Source organism: Chinchilla lanigera, unplaced genomic scaffold (genome assembly GCF_000276665.1).
Source record: "Chinchilla lanigera isolate Chin_1 unplaced genomic scaffold, ChiLan1.0 scaffold00052, whole genome shotgun sequence".
NCBI classification, from domain to species: Eukaryota; Metazoa; Chordata; class Mammalia; order Rodentia; family Chinchillidae; genus Chinchilla; species Chinchilla lanigera.
Window position 1 is genome coordinate 9463293 of NW_004955453.1, and position 15948 is coordinate 9479240.

The following is a 15948-nucleotide window of genomic DNA, read 5'->3' on the forward strand; positions in this document are numbered from 1 at the left end:
ATGGTATTCATTTAAGATTAATACCACTTTCAACACTATAACAGATGTAGAATAGGGCACAGTCACAACCGGAGGGAAAAGACACAGATGAGATATAAAACACATTCATTGAGAAATAGCAACAGACACTGGAGGAGATAATGAAGCTATTAACCCATGAGCCCGCTAACACTTTTAGTTTATGCACAGCTATACTCTGCATGTTTACAAAATGCACAATTTGTAATTTCACTTTGAGTGAGTGTTTAAAACTGCTAACATTTTTAGGTTATGGACAAGTATACTCTCCGCATATTTACAAAATTCAGAATTCCACTGTGGATTTTTAAAAAAAAGAAACATTGCCAAAACAGTGTGTTTTTTAGAAAGCAATAGATGACAAACAGCCCGGTTATAATGTCACAACTGGCAAAGTTATGACGGCAAATTATTCCCAGCGCCAAGCTCTGTGACTCGTATGGTGATGGCATCTCTTCTGTGTTCAGTGAACCAAACAATTAACAGTTACAAGAGTCCAACAGTGCCCAGCAGAAAGCACTGCACCATCAAAGCTTAAACTTTGAAATTGAATCATTCAGTGCTACTAGTAAAGAAACAAAGCTTCATCTCTGTTCCCTTGGCATGCTCTTTTGGTGACACTACCTACTCTGCATGTTTTTATACACAATGATTTACAAAGGGCATTTAATATATTTCAGTCCTACTCTGATCAATCAATTATATTAAACTCATATCCTTTCATATCCAAAATATCCAGTGGTTTACATGTAGGTCAGAAACTCAAATGCCTACCAGGGACAAGCAAGTGACAAAAGAGTTGAAAACTCCCAGATAGTCCCATGTACATCACATCTAAAGGAAGCCATGGTTACTCACCTTCCTTATGTGATGTGGGAAAGCAGACACCTGACTGTTATGTGGCTTAGTTTTTAAGAGATGGTAAAAATCTGGATTTTATACAAAATCCCTATTCATAAACATTGGCAAAATGTTCAATTTTTTTGACACTGAAAAACAAACAACACATTTAGGAGCCAGATCTGACCCTTAGGATGCCAGATTTCAACCTCTGACTTAAATGCAATTTCCCAAACACAGAGATGCAAAGCAAGAAAGTAGATCTGGAAAGTCACATTTTGGACAATGCCAAGAAGAGAAGGAAGTTTGGAGCTCAGAAAAGAGGAGAGTGAAGCAGTGAAGTTTACCTGAATGAAATGCCTGACACTCGGTGTCTTCCCAGCCTACTCCAGAGTCAAGACATGCTTCACAGAACTAGAACACTGTGTGAGAAAGCATAAGCAGATTTTGTTTCAAAACTTTTCCATTACAGATTTCTGTGGATTTTAGAATTTTTTATTTGTACAGAACTTTTGGAAGGAAAATGATATGTAAATAAAAACAATCACTTTAGGTGATTTTTCTTCCTTTTCATGAGAAAAAGATCATTCTAAGAATCACAGAGTACCAAATTATCCAAGGAAATTCTAGTTCCAACTCATAATTTTATTGAGAAAGGGGGCTGGGGATTTAGCTCAGTGGCAAAGCGCCTGCCTGGCAAGCGCAAGGTCGTGAGTTCGGTTCCCGGGACCGGAGAAAAACCAAAAAAAAAAAAAAAAATTATTGAGAAAGTGTGGCTCCCAGAGGTTTAACTACTAACTTGCAGTGACATGGTTAGTTTGTAGCAAAGCCAACATCAGAACCTATTTCTCCAGACTCCTCCTACAAGATGCTGGTCTGTCTCTAAAATATGTGTCATGAAGCCAGTAATCAAGTTCAAATGTTTGTAAAGTGATGCATTCTGAACCCGTGAAGATGATGTCAACATTATCAAATCCCACAGTACATAAAGACCAAACAAGATCATATAAGTAGATATATTTCATAAACACTTAGCAAACACAAGATGCTATTATTTTATTCCATTCAAAACACAGACTGCCAACATATGCTTAGTTTTATTCCAGATACTAAACTGATAAAATTTTCAGTGAAACCTCTTTAGTGTTTTTCTACTTTTTAAATTTTGTCTTGGTTAATGTTAAGAGTCATTAGCTATTAGATGAACAGTAATGAACTTCTCTAGTGATGAGTCACGTGTTTTATCTGTAAAGAAGTGGAAGACAAAGGATAAAAAAAGGAGAAAGAAAAAGCCACCATGTGAGGAATTTTTATTGGTCACCAACGGGGGGAGGGGGGAACCACTCAGACTGCTTCAAAGCTCAGGGGCTTCTAAGGACACGTGAGGACATGACCCTGCTTGTCTAAAGCAGACACACAGTGGGATACAGTTATGTAACCATGACTTACGACAGGTAAATGCACCAGTGCTGGTTATAGCATTATGTAAGAATGTAACTACGAGACAACAACCTGTATAAGCATTACACAATAAAAATGCAAGTGGTTCTCTGTTCTGTTCTATGCTGCCTGCTGTTGTCACTGATGTCTTGCAAACGTGTGTTCTTTAGCCTTAGGACCCCATCCACAAAAATCTCCTTTGGACCCCCTGAGTGGGCCTCCACCAACACTAATTTGTGTCAACATCAATGACACAAATTAATAATCCTGTGTCTGATGAAAGTTATGGTTAACAACTAGGTGCACCCATTTTCAAAGTCCAACAATGTCTGTTTATTATCATAATATGACCTCCTGCAAGTTTCCTTTAATAAATAGCTTACTGAAACAAAGGAAGATTAAGTGTACTAAGGACCAAATGGAAAACTGTCCATTTTTCTAGAGCACTGATTCTGTCCAACTCATTGCCTTGAGCTGCTTCTATCCCCTTAGCTATTGTGGTGGACTAACTAATGGTCAGCTTATAATATCCTGCTGAACTGAATCACTGTGGTTCTGGGTGTGGAAGGCCCACCAACAGCATAAAAGAAGAACTGGAGGGAAAGATGGTATGCTGTAGATCTCCCGGAATAGTTCATCACCTTGGTTTTCCTGCTACAGACTCAGCTGTTCTCATCGTTAGAGGAGCTCCGGTCCTCACTGTTGCTGAGGATGGCTGTGGTTCTCTTCTGGGGAGCTCTGATCCTTACCTTGAGCATCATTTCCTGGCTCCAGTGCAGTTCCCTCAGCCTGCTGGCACAGATCCTTCATCCTACTGGTGCAGACTTTGTGCACCAAAAACCGGTGGTGACAGCCACCACCGGTTTTTGGGCCTTCCCAGTACAAATCCTTGATACAGATTTGCATGAGACATTGTCATGGGCTCTAAGCCTCCAGATGAACTCATGGAGGACATTGCTATGGGCTCTAGGTCTTCAGCTGGACATGTGCAAGACATTGCTATGGGATCCAGGCCTTCGGATGGATTCTTTGGATCTCTAATGTGTGGACAGATCTCATGCATTCTTTTGCATTTGACTCTTTGGGTGACTATTATAAAATAATCCTATCGGTTATGTGCCTTGTATTAAATCTATTCCCTCGTAAACCCTGACCACAAAAGCCATGAATCTAGGACAAACTTCACCAGAGAGATAGCCAGGTATAGGGACAATGTGAAACTCTGTGGAGTCCATTTTATTCCATAAGCCAAAGTCTAATCAGTCCCCCAGGAAGCAGATTTTAGGAATTGCTAGGAATCCTGGCAAGCATAGTGTTGCAGTTGACAGTTTTTGCTGCCAAAAAAAAAAAGGTTCATAATTTGATGGAATTATTGGGAAAGGATGGAAACTTAGAAGGTGGGGCCTACTTGAAGGGACAAGGTCATGGAGCTGTACCTCTGGGAGACTAAATCCTGGCTGTGGCCCTTTCCTCTCTTCTCTCTGTTCTCTCTCTCTCCTTCCCTCTCTCCTTCCAGGCTGTGATGAGGTAAGCAGGTTTCCTCTGCCACACCCTTTCTACTTTGCCTCAGACCTTCAAGCAACAGAAGTTATAGTCAACTATGGAAGCTCTGAAACCACGAGCCAAAATAAACCTTTCCTCCTTTATGTTGCTTTCCTAAGCTGTTATGTCATAGTGATGGAGGGCTGATAAACATGTGAATTAGTGGAATCAACAATGTTCAGCCATATTTTTTCTTGAAGAGAGCAAGTACAGTATTTCTAACAACACTTAATTTTTAAACATCAATAAAGGAAAACATTTATTCATTCAAGCAATGTTTAAAAAAGCTTGTAGTCAGAATACCCTTTCTTACACAGGAATGAAAAAGAACTACCGTGGCTGGGCGTGTTTTTCTGTGGCTTCTGCCTTTTTCCTTAGTGCCACAAGACTGTCAAAATATTTTATGTCTACAATAGTCTGCTCACAACTAGTTTCCTAACAGGTGAGCATAGAAAGACTGAGTTTATCCACTCTCATATAAGTAAGTCCTTGACTTACAAATGCATTTCATTCTGGGAGAATGTTCCTAGGTCAGATTTGTTCATAAGTCCGACAAAGGGAGTCTTTTGACACAAATATGCAGTGTATATTGCTGTGTGCTTAGCAGTCCTCTCCTCATCACCAGTGCTTTTCCTCTGGTTTTCAGACATCCTGGGCTCTGATTGTGCACCATACTTCTGTGCAATATCACACTATACAGTAAGCACACACTACAACTGTGCCCATGCCTGCCAGACACCTGAGCTACTTCTGCAACTTATTTGCATCTATGGATATTTGTAATGTTTATTTGTATCTGTGAAAGTTCACAACTCAAATGTTAAGTCAGGGACTTACTGCACGTACATATATACTTAACAATTTGGCATTATTAAAACTACTTTGAAAAACTGAATTCAAAACTGCATTCATCTTGAATTCAGAGCAAGAGAGTAAACTTGTTCCTGTCCAGGTGTTGCTTAAAATAATTCTCTATAAAAGTCAATTTTTCAAATTTTCTCATTCTCCCTTTTCCTTTCATCAGAATTTCTCCTTTCAGCCACTTCAAAATTCTTACACTTGAAATGTATAAATCAGAAGACTAATTAAAAGTCACTTCCTAACAATGATTTTTAAAATTCATTTTCATCTATTTAGTATTACTTTGTGAAAACCATAGACACTTGTCTTTGTTGAATGTATCAAGAAACAGAAGGACATTCTATTTTTCAGAATACACTGATCAGTCGCAATTTTCCTTATTCTTGAAAATTGTCCTCAACTCCATGCAGAAATAATTCACAGGCCCACACATTTCCTTCTTTCTTTTTTTTCTTCTGTCCTTGAGGATTTTTACTTAATGCAAATCACTCCAGAACAAAAAATACACTTCTGGTGGAAAAAAATGGAGAAATAAGCAAGACTTTCTGGGTAAGAGAAAATATCTCTTTAAAATAACCAGAAATTTTGATTTTAGTGTGAAATGCCATTGAATCCAACAAACCTCATTCTCCAATATAATAAAAGCATTCAACACTGAGGAGTAGAGGAAGGGGATGCAGTACTCAGAAGCAACACCCTCTTTGGTACAGCTGCTGCACAATTTAAGGCAATGGGAGATGTAAATCATAAACGGCCCATGATTGCATGTGACAGCTAAATGCACACCCAAGAAGAAAGCCTATTTCTCTCTTTCTATCTCTGTTGCCTTGGCTCTGATGTGTATAATTTCAGATTGTCCACCAAACCTGTGGTCTTTTTCATCTCGGTCATGACTTTGGTTATGGTCTTATCTGGACTGATTGTGTGACAACCTGTCACTGTGGCTTCAGACACAGAATCTTCTTCTTCTCTCAAAACAAGATCTCCTTCTGACTCAAATCTACCTTTCCTAAAACAGTTAAGTGTTCCTCCCAAATACTGGCTCCTTTCCCTCCATATGTGATTTACATTTCCAGGGCTGTGCTGAAGCTTAGTCCAAATACCAGGCATTAGCATCTAAGGGACTTCTTCCACAGGGTATTGCAAGAAATGCCAACTCTCTGGAAGCTGGAGCACCAAGACTGGAAAGTCCCTTAGCTCTCCCGGTCTTCTCCCATCAATCCCCGCGACCCCATGGAAAGCAGTAGCTCCGAATCCTGGATGCAAAGCCAAATGAACTGAGGAGCAGAGAGGTTTAACAACCTCATTGCCCAGGCCACACCCAACACATGTTCCATCAGCCTCTCTAGAAATGGACCTTGGCATTTACTAGTACCTTGGCATTTAAGGTCCGCCTGTGTTGCCAAACAGGTTGATAACACTGTTTGTAAAGGTTAGGGGTTGCTGAGACCATCTCTGTTTGTCATTAGTCTTAAAGTGAAAAGCGTGCAGACTTGAAATCAGACATTCTGGCTCTAACTCCTGCCTACTCATAAGATCTCAGGCAATGTTATGAGGTTCCTTTAAGCCTCAGTTCATTCATCTGTAAAGTGGAAGTATATTGACATTCTCTGGCTTGTAGAGATTTAGTGAGCTAACTAATGTAAGGCAGCCAGGCATAGTGCCACACACCTATAATCCCAGCACTCTGTAAGACTGAGACAGGAAGATCTCAAGGTCAGACTGGGCAACAGAGTAACAATAAGACCTTGTCTCAAAAAAAAAATACTAATAATACAAAGCACCTAACTCTTAATTATGCATAAGATGTGATTTTTACCTTCAAGGAAAATTGAAGAGGAGATGCATTCTGACTCCAAGTTCTGTACAGGGAGTTAGTGACAGAACACACCTCAGAAACCCCACCTCCTGTCTCCTGGTCCAACAACTTTTCCACAGTTTCACACTTCTGCCTGGGATGAATTTGCCTTCTTGCCACTGTTCCATGGCTACAGAAGATTTATGTAATAAATGCAATTGAACTTAGCTCCATAGTTCTTTCCCATAAATAACAGTATGTTATAAATCTACTTTCTTAATATAACACTTAAAGGGTTCATTTCTGTGTGTTTAAAGACTGGAGCAACTTCAAAAGGTTTCAATTAACTCCTGGCTATTTTTCATCAATGCATTTCTACCACAAAAGACTTCCCCCTCCCCACAGTGACTGTCAATTACAGAGCCACGGGACTGTAGGGGGAGCCTTGATGAACTTGCAGTCACCCTGGTGAACATTTCCAACCCGATACCAGAGGCCAGTGAACCCTCACATCATTCTGCTGCTCTGCTGGACTTCAGAACAAAACAGCAGGTAACAAACTGAAGAAACTATTAAGTGGAATTGGTCAGGGAAATCTGTTTTTTAGAAACAAAATCATTGTGGGAGAAGTAAAGTATTAATTACTGGCAAATAAGTACATTTAGTTGCTGTAGAAGAAATTCTGCATTCAGCGGTTTAAGGGGATGGGTATTTCCATAGCACTACTCACTGATAAGAACGAAGACTGAGTTAAATTCTGTTTGGAATTCCATGGCTCTTTAGATTTGTCATTGCCTATGTCTCAAATATCCAATAAATCAACAAAGACTTAGAATAGGCTACACCAATCATTATTTCAACATGACAAGAACATTGAGAGACCCAAAGGTCCCCTTACCTGCTCAGCAACATCTACACAACTCTTTGCAATACACCCTTTAGCTATCACAACTGGAAAGCCAAGGTAAAGAAAGGTAGACATACAGGCTAAGTAATATTCTAACACTCTACTGGGAGGGAAAAGTATTGTTCTTGTGTAACAACATACACAGTGCTTACTCACCCTTCTTGTCTAAAAAGTGATGTGAGAGATGTTTGTCTTAGAACCAAACAACAATCTTGCCACCCAGAGGAGATTAACATGGAAAAAAAAAAAAGCAAAATCCACATTGAAATGTCAAAGGGAAAATTCGTAAAGAACTTGGGACTTTGGATATGTCACGAGGCCGCTGAAAACTCCTAACTCGTGCTGTCTCTCTGATGCTTTCTGAGAAATCTTCACTGGTTTCTTATTGTTGTTATAATAAATTACCACAGCTTAGTGGCTTAAAACTAACTATAGGATTATTATTTCACATTTCTGAAGGTCAAGTATCCTAAAAATCAGTGTAACAAAGCTGTGTTTCAACTGCTTCTGGAAGCTCTAGAGGAGAATCTATTTCCTTTCACTGCTTCTAGAGGAAGGCTGCCTCCCCTGGCTCAAGACCCTTTGTCTTATCTCCAGGCCACAACATTGCATCCTCAAACCTCAGTTTTTCCTCTTTTCTTTCCTCCCCTCCTCTCCTTTCCCCTCCTCTCTCCTCCCCTCCTCTTTTCTTCTCTGCCTCCTCTGCCTTCTCTGCTCTTCTCTCTCTCCTCAACATCTCTCTCTCACTTCCTTCCATTAGTATATTTCCTTCTCTGACTCTGAATCTCTTGGCCCCCTCTTTTACTTACAGAGACACTCATGATAACATCAGTGTTATGGTTTGTGTCTGGGTGTCCCCCCAAAGCCTCATGCGGTCATGGGGCAGGTTTTTAGAGTTTGATTGATTATGGGTGTGAGAGCTACACCCGCCCTGAGATGGATAGTTTGCATATGTAAGGGAGAGGAAGAGGCTGCTTGTGGCCATTCCTCCCTTTTAGTGTTTGTTGCTTTGCTGTGTTCTGCCACCAAGAGCTATAGCCCTCTGCCAAGTGCCACTCTGCCTTGTAATCTGCCAAGTACGGACTGAAACCTCCACAAACTGTAAGCGAAATAAACCTTTCCTTCCTTAATTTTGGGCATAAAGTGTTTTGCCCCAGCAACGAGAGAAAAATAACCAAGACAATCAGGCTAACCTAAATAATCCAAATAATCTTTCTATCTCAAGATCCTTTCAATCTCAGATCACATGTGTAAAATTGTTTTGCCATGTAAGGTAACACTCAGGCTCTCGCAGACAAGGAGGCTGGGCAAGTTTCTTCAGACTCTATTGTGACAAAGAGCAAAAGATTTGAAATTACCCCGAGGCAAAAATATATATATACATTTACGCTGTCTCTTATATGTAAATGAAACATTTCTATTTTTTTTTTCCTATTAAGTTACAAAAGAATGCATTGACCAAATCCATGGCTACTCACTGTACACCTGAAGTCACTTTAATCTGTTCTAGTAAAGACACATTATCTTCTTTTTCCATCATCTACAGCCTTCCTGTGGGACTCATCAACCTCCTGTCGGCCCCATACCAAGTAATGGAATGGAGTCACAATGGGGACCACCAGCTCTGTATCTCTCCTGGCCTCGGAATAAGCGCAGTCTCTGCATGCCCCTTATGATGCACCCTGTCTTAGGATTGAGAGATGGTTTCAGAAGCTTCCACTTGAATTTTGTCACCCTGGATAGCTCTCACTCCATAGGCCAAGAACTCAAGGAGGATGCACTTAAAGGAAATGCAGAGAGGAATATATGGGTGGTATTAGCTTTCTCCTTTAAAAGAAGAAAATAAAAATCTAGTGTCTTGTGATAAATCATGTTTACAGAACATACAGAAATCCCTTGTGAAAAAAGATTGAGCTGTTTTCTGTAATACTAGAAGGGACTGGACATGCCTAAGAAAATAGAATAGAAATAATTTTTAGAATGCAAAGTATAGGTTGAGGTAAATTTAAACTTTATCATTAAAAAAAAACCATAGCCATTTTATCAAACATAAGCATGAGGAGAGGAAAGGGGAAAAAAATCTAGTTACAAAAAGATGAAAAATCACTTGAATCTTTCCAGAACATTTACTTACCATGATTTATTATATGTTTTGATTACCCAAATTAAATAAAGCACTGAGATTTTTATTGTCCACTGTGTAAAAAGGACCTTGATCTTTCCTGTTTGTGGATAATAGCACCCTGCTGACTGTTTCCTGTATATGCAATGAGAATTGCATGGAAAATGAAAAGAAGGAAAAAGTGATTATTGGGTGATTTTCAATCCTATCTGCCCATTAAATCTTTTTTTTTTAATTTTAAAGAGAGTAGTACATGAGAAACAAACAAAAATAAAAAATAAAACAGTAGTAGCATACCAGTATCATGAACATAAACAAATCAAAGCAAGAACATTCAAAGTGATACAGGGCCTCAAGACAAATTAATACAAATCAACACTGGTTGTTACATTGCATATCGCTATCCTCAACTACATTGATCAGATTATCAGATGTAAGAATGAAAGACTGCTCAAACCACTAAAGGTAATAAGAAAAAAATTCTTCAATAAAATATTAGAGATAATACAGAGTTTCACTAGACAAGATGGTAGGAGTTCACCATTGTAATTCCATTGCCCATTAAATCTTGTGAAGAACTTTTAGAAAATACATTCTTGGGAAGCAATTAAGCCTGAGAAGGATTCAGAAACTAACAGTGGATCTAGAAGTACCCAACTGAGTGACCTGATACCCACACATAGTCCTGTCTGTCTCCCATGGTGGAACAACAGCTCCATATTCACCAGAAGAGCAAAGTCAATTACTTAGTATAATGATGACTTCTCTTCTTGGCTACTGATCTTGGAACAGTTTAAAATTCTCCAGCTAGCAGCAATGGCAGAGCACCCACTCTGGGGATCAAAGATGTAGGGACAAGAAAATATCCAGTGGTACATCTCATTGACTGCCACAGTCCACCCCTTGTGCTGTAGGCAGCCTGTACCCTGAAGACTCGAATTCAGAGAGCAGCTCCTCTATGCTTCACATGTGCTGCTCCCTGAAGGCACATAGAGGAGGGAGCTTCACAGGATGACCTGTGGGCACCTCACTGCAGTGGCTCTCAGATCACAGATCTTTACCTTCCTTTTCCTCCACTGTACATTCTAGAGGCTCTGGTTCTCAGCTATCACCTCTGTTGGTCTTGGTGTCTCAGCTAGTGGTGTGATAAATACTTTCAGCTCAGGATTACTGTGTGTGCTTATTCAGAGTCATGAACACGGACAGAACAATCAGCCCTCATCCATATCACAGTTTCCTGATCATTGCTCTTGGAAGACATCCCCAACCCCAATTATTATCAGTATATATTATCTGTGCCATTCTTTGGTACTTGTTTACTGCCTGGTGACAGGAGTCATTTTTGCATCATTATCATTTTGAGTGTTCTACCTAAGTAGCACAGTGTCTTGCATATAGCAAGATGTGGAATAAACGGTTTAGCGGATGTGGAATAAATGGTTTAGCAGATGTGGAATAAATGGCTTGCGGTTGGGTGGCAAGCTCACAATATGCAATCTAGGGCTACTGTATGATCTATGAGTCTTCCAAGTGACTGGTTAACTGATTATAGCTGTAATAAAACCATGCGTATTCTTGTTTCTAACATAAACAAAACCCACTTGGCTATTTTAAATGACATATCACCTTTTAAAGAGCATTCAAAATGGAGTTGGTTGTAGGAGAGTGCATAAGCAAACATAAAAATGTGCGGATATGTGTGAAAGTGAAATTAAATATGCGAGAAGATGAGAATTGACTAGAAAGCAATAAGAGTAGGCCTGCAGGTCACTGGTCTCTGGTTATGGTCAGATATGTTCTACAGAATTTCACAGTTCCTCTTGTACTTTACAGTTCCATCATGTATTTTATTACTCATTTCTTTTTCCCCCCAAAGCCATCAACCATGAGGGTCATCTGGATATTTTTCTGTTCTACTATTTCTAAAATCACTCAGGACATTTATTCAAAATGTGTTGAATGAATTATTAAATTAATGGCTGAGATAGCAGTGGGGATCCAGAGAACTCACTTCTTCTGGAATAAGAAACCATTGCCAGAACTCCAAGCGAGGTAGAGTGTGCTAGAGGATAGATTTTGAAACTGGACACACCAAGCTTTCCACATAATGTTGGATTTAAGAACTGCCTTGATTTCTCTGGTGCTCAGTTTCTTCCTCTGTCAAACAAATACTAGGGAGGAAAGGGCTGTCTGAGCAAAAAAGTAGCTATACAAAGAACGAAAAGGCTGAGTGCAGTGGAGCACCAATGCCTACAATCCTCACTACTTGGTGGGCTGAGGCAGGAGGATCATAAATTCTAAACAGCCTAGGTAACAGTAGGCTCTTGTCTCCAAAAAAGCAAAAACAAAACAAAAAAAAGATACTGTCTCAGCTGAAATTTTGATTTCCCACAAGTGTTAGTTTTTTAAAGCAATTTTCAGCCTAATGCCTTTGTTTAAAGTATGTGAAGGTTTTACTTGGAACACATACACAAAAAGAAAATCCAAATCTCTTTTCTTAAATCTAACTTTATATGAACGAGGGTTAAGGTGGGAGAAATTACTGTTCTTTAAATTATTCTAAGATCAGTGTTCCCAATCTTCTGGTAAATGCAGTTAAGAATATCCTAAAAGGAAAGGGAGCCAAGTTTTCTACATGCTTCAAAGTTCTGGCTTCAAGAAAATTTCAAAAAGGGTAGCAATCTCAAAAAGTATATTCTCCTTTTAAATAGTCAAATGAATTTTCTGTAAAATGTTGTCAATTTTTTCCATCAACATATCAACTTTAGTTATAAAAAATTCATGATTTGCAAATTTAATGTTTAATGACAGGTAAAGTATCCAAAGGGGAAAGGAAAGTGGTTAGAGGGGGAAGCTAGAAAATCAAAACAGAAACTGTACCCAAAAAGAGGTTTGGAGCCTGTATTTGGGTAGCTACCACTATAGAACAAACTCCTTTCCCTCTGGTCATCTTTGTCAAAAGACCAACCATTATACTGCATCCAGAGAAGCTGTGCTGATACTAGGAAAATTCCCCGTGCCTCTTAACCAGGTCATTACAGGTTTAGAATTTTATTCTGAGGAGATGTTCAAAGCTATGCAAAAGCAAATAAACAAAAAATTAGAAATAAAAGCATATATATAAATGTCTTTCACTGGGAATTGTTCAGCAAACATCAGGTATGGCTTTATAGATGTTAGAAAGTATTTCATGACAAGAGAATATACACATAATATACTGGATTTAAGTGGTACAAAAATAAGTATATAAGGCCAAGTGTGGTGATGCATGCCTGTAATCCCAGCACTTGGGAGGCTGAGGCAGGAGGATTGCTGTGAGATCAAGGCCAGCCTGGACTACAAAGTGAGTTCAAGGCTAGTCTGAACTGCATAGTGAAACCCTCTCTCAAAAACATGAAAAAAAAAAAACCACATAATCCCATTTATAATTATTTTAAATACCAGCAAAACAAGGTCTGTGAGAATATACCCATAAAGAATAAAAGATATCTAAACCCTGAAGTGCTCATTTCTGATTGTGAGAAAGCTGTTCTCTTCTTCACTCTTTTCTTTAATTTTGGAATGCTCTCTAGTGAACTTTTATAATCAGGGGAAATGTTATTGATTATGTGAAAAAGCCACTTGTTAGTTATGAGGTGTTTACAGGGCAAGCTAGTGGCACCACCCTCCAGCATGAATATCCTCTCAGCCAAAACAGATAAAATAAAATAAACCCATATGTAATTTTATTATGTATAATAAAACTAAACTCTGGGCTATAAATAAGCATCTGGATAAGGGAGATACTATAAATGACTTCATAATGTCTGCCTATCCTAAATAGATGAAGAAAGAATTTAGTCTCATGAAGTCAGTAAACAGGGCTTCTCACAAATGTTCCTGTAGCTAAATTGGATATAATGACTCTTCAGAAAGGCAAAGTGTTCCACTGCACAGAGACGCAGTGACTTGACATCTTTTGGGCTGAAGAATTTCCCTGCAGTGTGTCACTACTAATCTCTCTCAGAAACTGGACTTGTAATGACAGAGTTCCAAATTATCAGAGAAACTAATCTTGTACTTATGGGCAAGACTAAAGAACATATAATGCTAAAGATGCAGAGGTTATTCTTACTATACTGATTCTTTTGGGCAGTACTGAGGATCAAAATCCAGGGTGTTCTTCCACTGAGCTGTAACTCTAGCCTCATTTATTTATTTTGAGATAAGGGCTCACCAAGTTGCCCAGGTGAGACCTGAACTTATGATCTTCCTGCCTCAGGCCCCTTCAGTGCTGGGAATACAGATGTGTACCACCACACCCACCTTACTATAGTAACTTTTTAACAAGTTTCATGTATTTTATTATTATCTCAGTTACTTTTCTCTCATTGCTGGGACAAAATACCTGACACCCAAAATTAAGGAAGGGAAGGTTTATTTAACTCACAGTTTGTGGAGGTTTCAGTCCATCATCTGCTGGCTCCAAGGCAGGTGGGACATGGCAGGGGCAACAGTTCACAGCAGCAGAAAACAGTAAAAGCAGCAACAGCAAAAAGCGGGTAGCAGCAGAAAGCAGCCTCTTACCCTCCGTTATATGCAAACTACCTGCCCCAGGGCAGGTGTAGCACTCACACCCATAATCCCAGCACTGGACCATGGATCAATCAAAAACTCTACAAGCCCATCCATGACTGCAAGAGGCTTTGGGGGGACATGCAGACACAAACCATGACAATTATCATTGTCTTCTTTTTCAGCTTGACTTATTTTTGTTAAACTGGAGGTAGCAGAATGAATGGGATTCCAAATCATAGCAATTTGTCTACCAACCTAGGCCTAAAATTTCTTGTCTGTAAAAGAAGTTACATTGCTACATTAGAGAGTCTTCCCACCACTGACATTCTATGATTCTGTAAACAGTGCCACAAACTTGTTACCTATTTTAGGTAGGAAAAGCAGATATATGAGTAAATATGAACCTATATGTCCAGGACCTAAAAGAGATCAAGATGGCCTCATCTGATATTGAACTATAAGCACAGAGCAGCTCCCTTAGGCAGTCAGTGAGAACTCTACATATCCTCCTGCTTTCCTGTTGGTTGGCTGCATGTTTTCACCAGGAACTTCTCAGAAATGTCAGTGGAACAAAGGGACCATGCTCTGTAGACAACTGATTGTCTCAACAATTTCACCTAGTCCTGAACCCTGTAAAATGTAGTGCAGGAAAACATGCTTTTCATCAATAACTATGAGAAAAGGAGCCTACCATATAATATGTCCCTCCAAAAACATTTTGTACATCTGCTTCAGATTTTCGCAAACACACTCTGCCATAGTATAGCGACTTGGGAGAACTGTTGGCAGTTTTTACTAGAGTTATACACCTACCTATGGCCAACAGTTCTACTCATAGTGCATTTCCAAGAGAAATAAGTGCATGTGCCCATAAAACATACATAAGAATGTTCAGAGTATTATTATTAATAGATGAAAACTAGAAACAAAAAGAGCAAATGAATAAATTACTATATATCTGTACAATGGAATGCCACAGAGCAATAAAATCAAATGATGTTGGTAGATCAGCTTCACTAAATGATGTTAAAAGAAAGAAGTCAAAAAGAAAAGAGCATGTTATATGATTACATCTATTAGAAGGACAAGATAGGCAAAATTAATCTATTAAGATAATAGATTGGTGGTTAATTCTGATGGGAGCTATTGACTGAAAAAAGAAATAAAAAAAAACTTTCTAGGACAGTAGAAATGTTCTGTATCTTGTTTTGGTAATGCTTACACAGATTTATGCATGTGTACAAATATGTCCAGCTATTGCACTAGGGTTCTATTGCTGCCACAACAAATTACCACAAACTTACTTGCTTAAAGCAGTACAAATTTATTTTCTCACTGTTCTGTAGGCCTGAAATCCAACACAGGTCTTCCTGGGCGAGAATCAAAGATTGAGCAAGATAGTACTCCTTTTGGGAAGCTTTGGTGGAGAGTATATTTTTTTGCTTTCTCCAAATCCCAGAGGTCACTCATATCTCTTGTCTTGTGGCCCCCTTCCTGCATATTCAAAGCCAGTAACAAAAGTGGAGTTCTCATATCATCTCTTCTTCTGCCTCCCTCTTCTGCTTTTAAGAAGAATCACATTGAGTCCAGATGGGAGTAATCCAGAATCATCTCCACATGTCAAGGTCATTCAAATAAGCACATATGAAAATTTCCTTTCATCAAATAAGGTAGCATATTTATAGGTTTCAGAGTTTGGGATGTAGATGTCTTCAGGAGCCCATTACTCTGTCTACCAGAGCACTTGAAGCTGTGAATGCATTTGCTGTGTATAAATTATACCTTAACAAATAAATAAAGCTTTCCAAGAATTAAAAAGGCATTTTATATATATATATATATATATAAAATTATATATATATA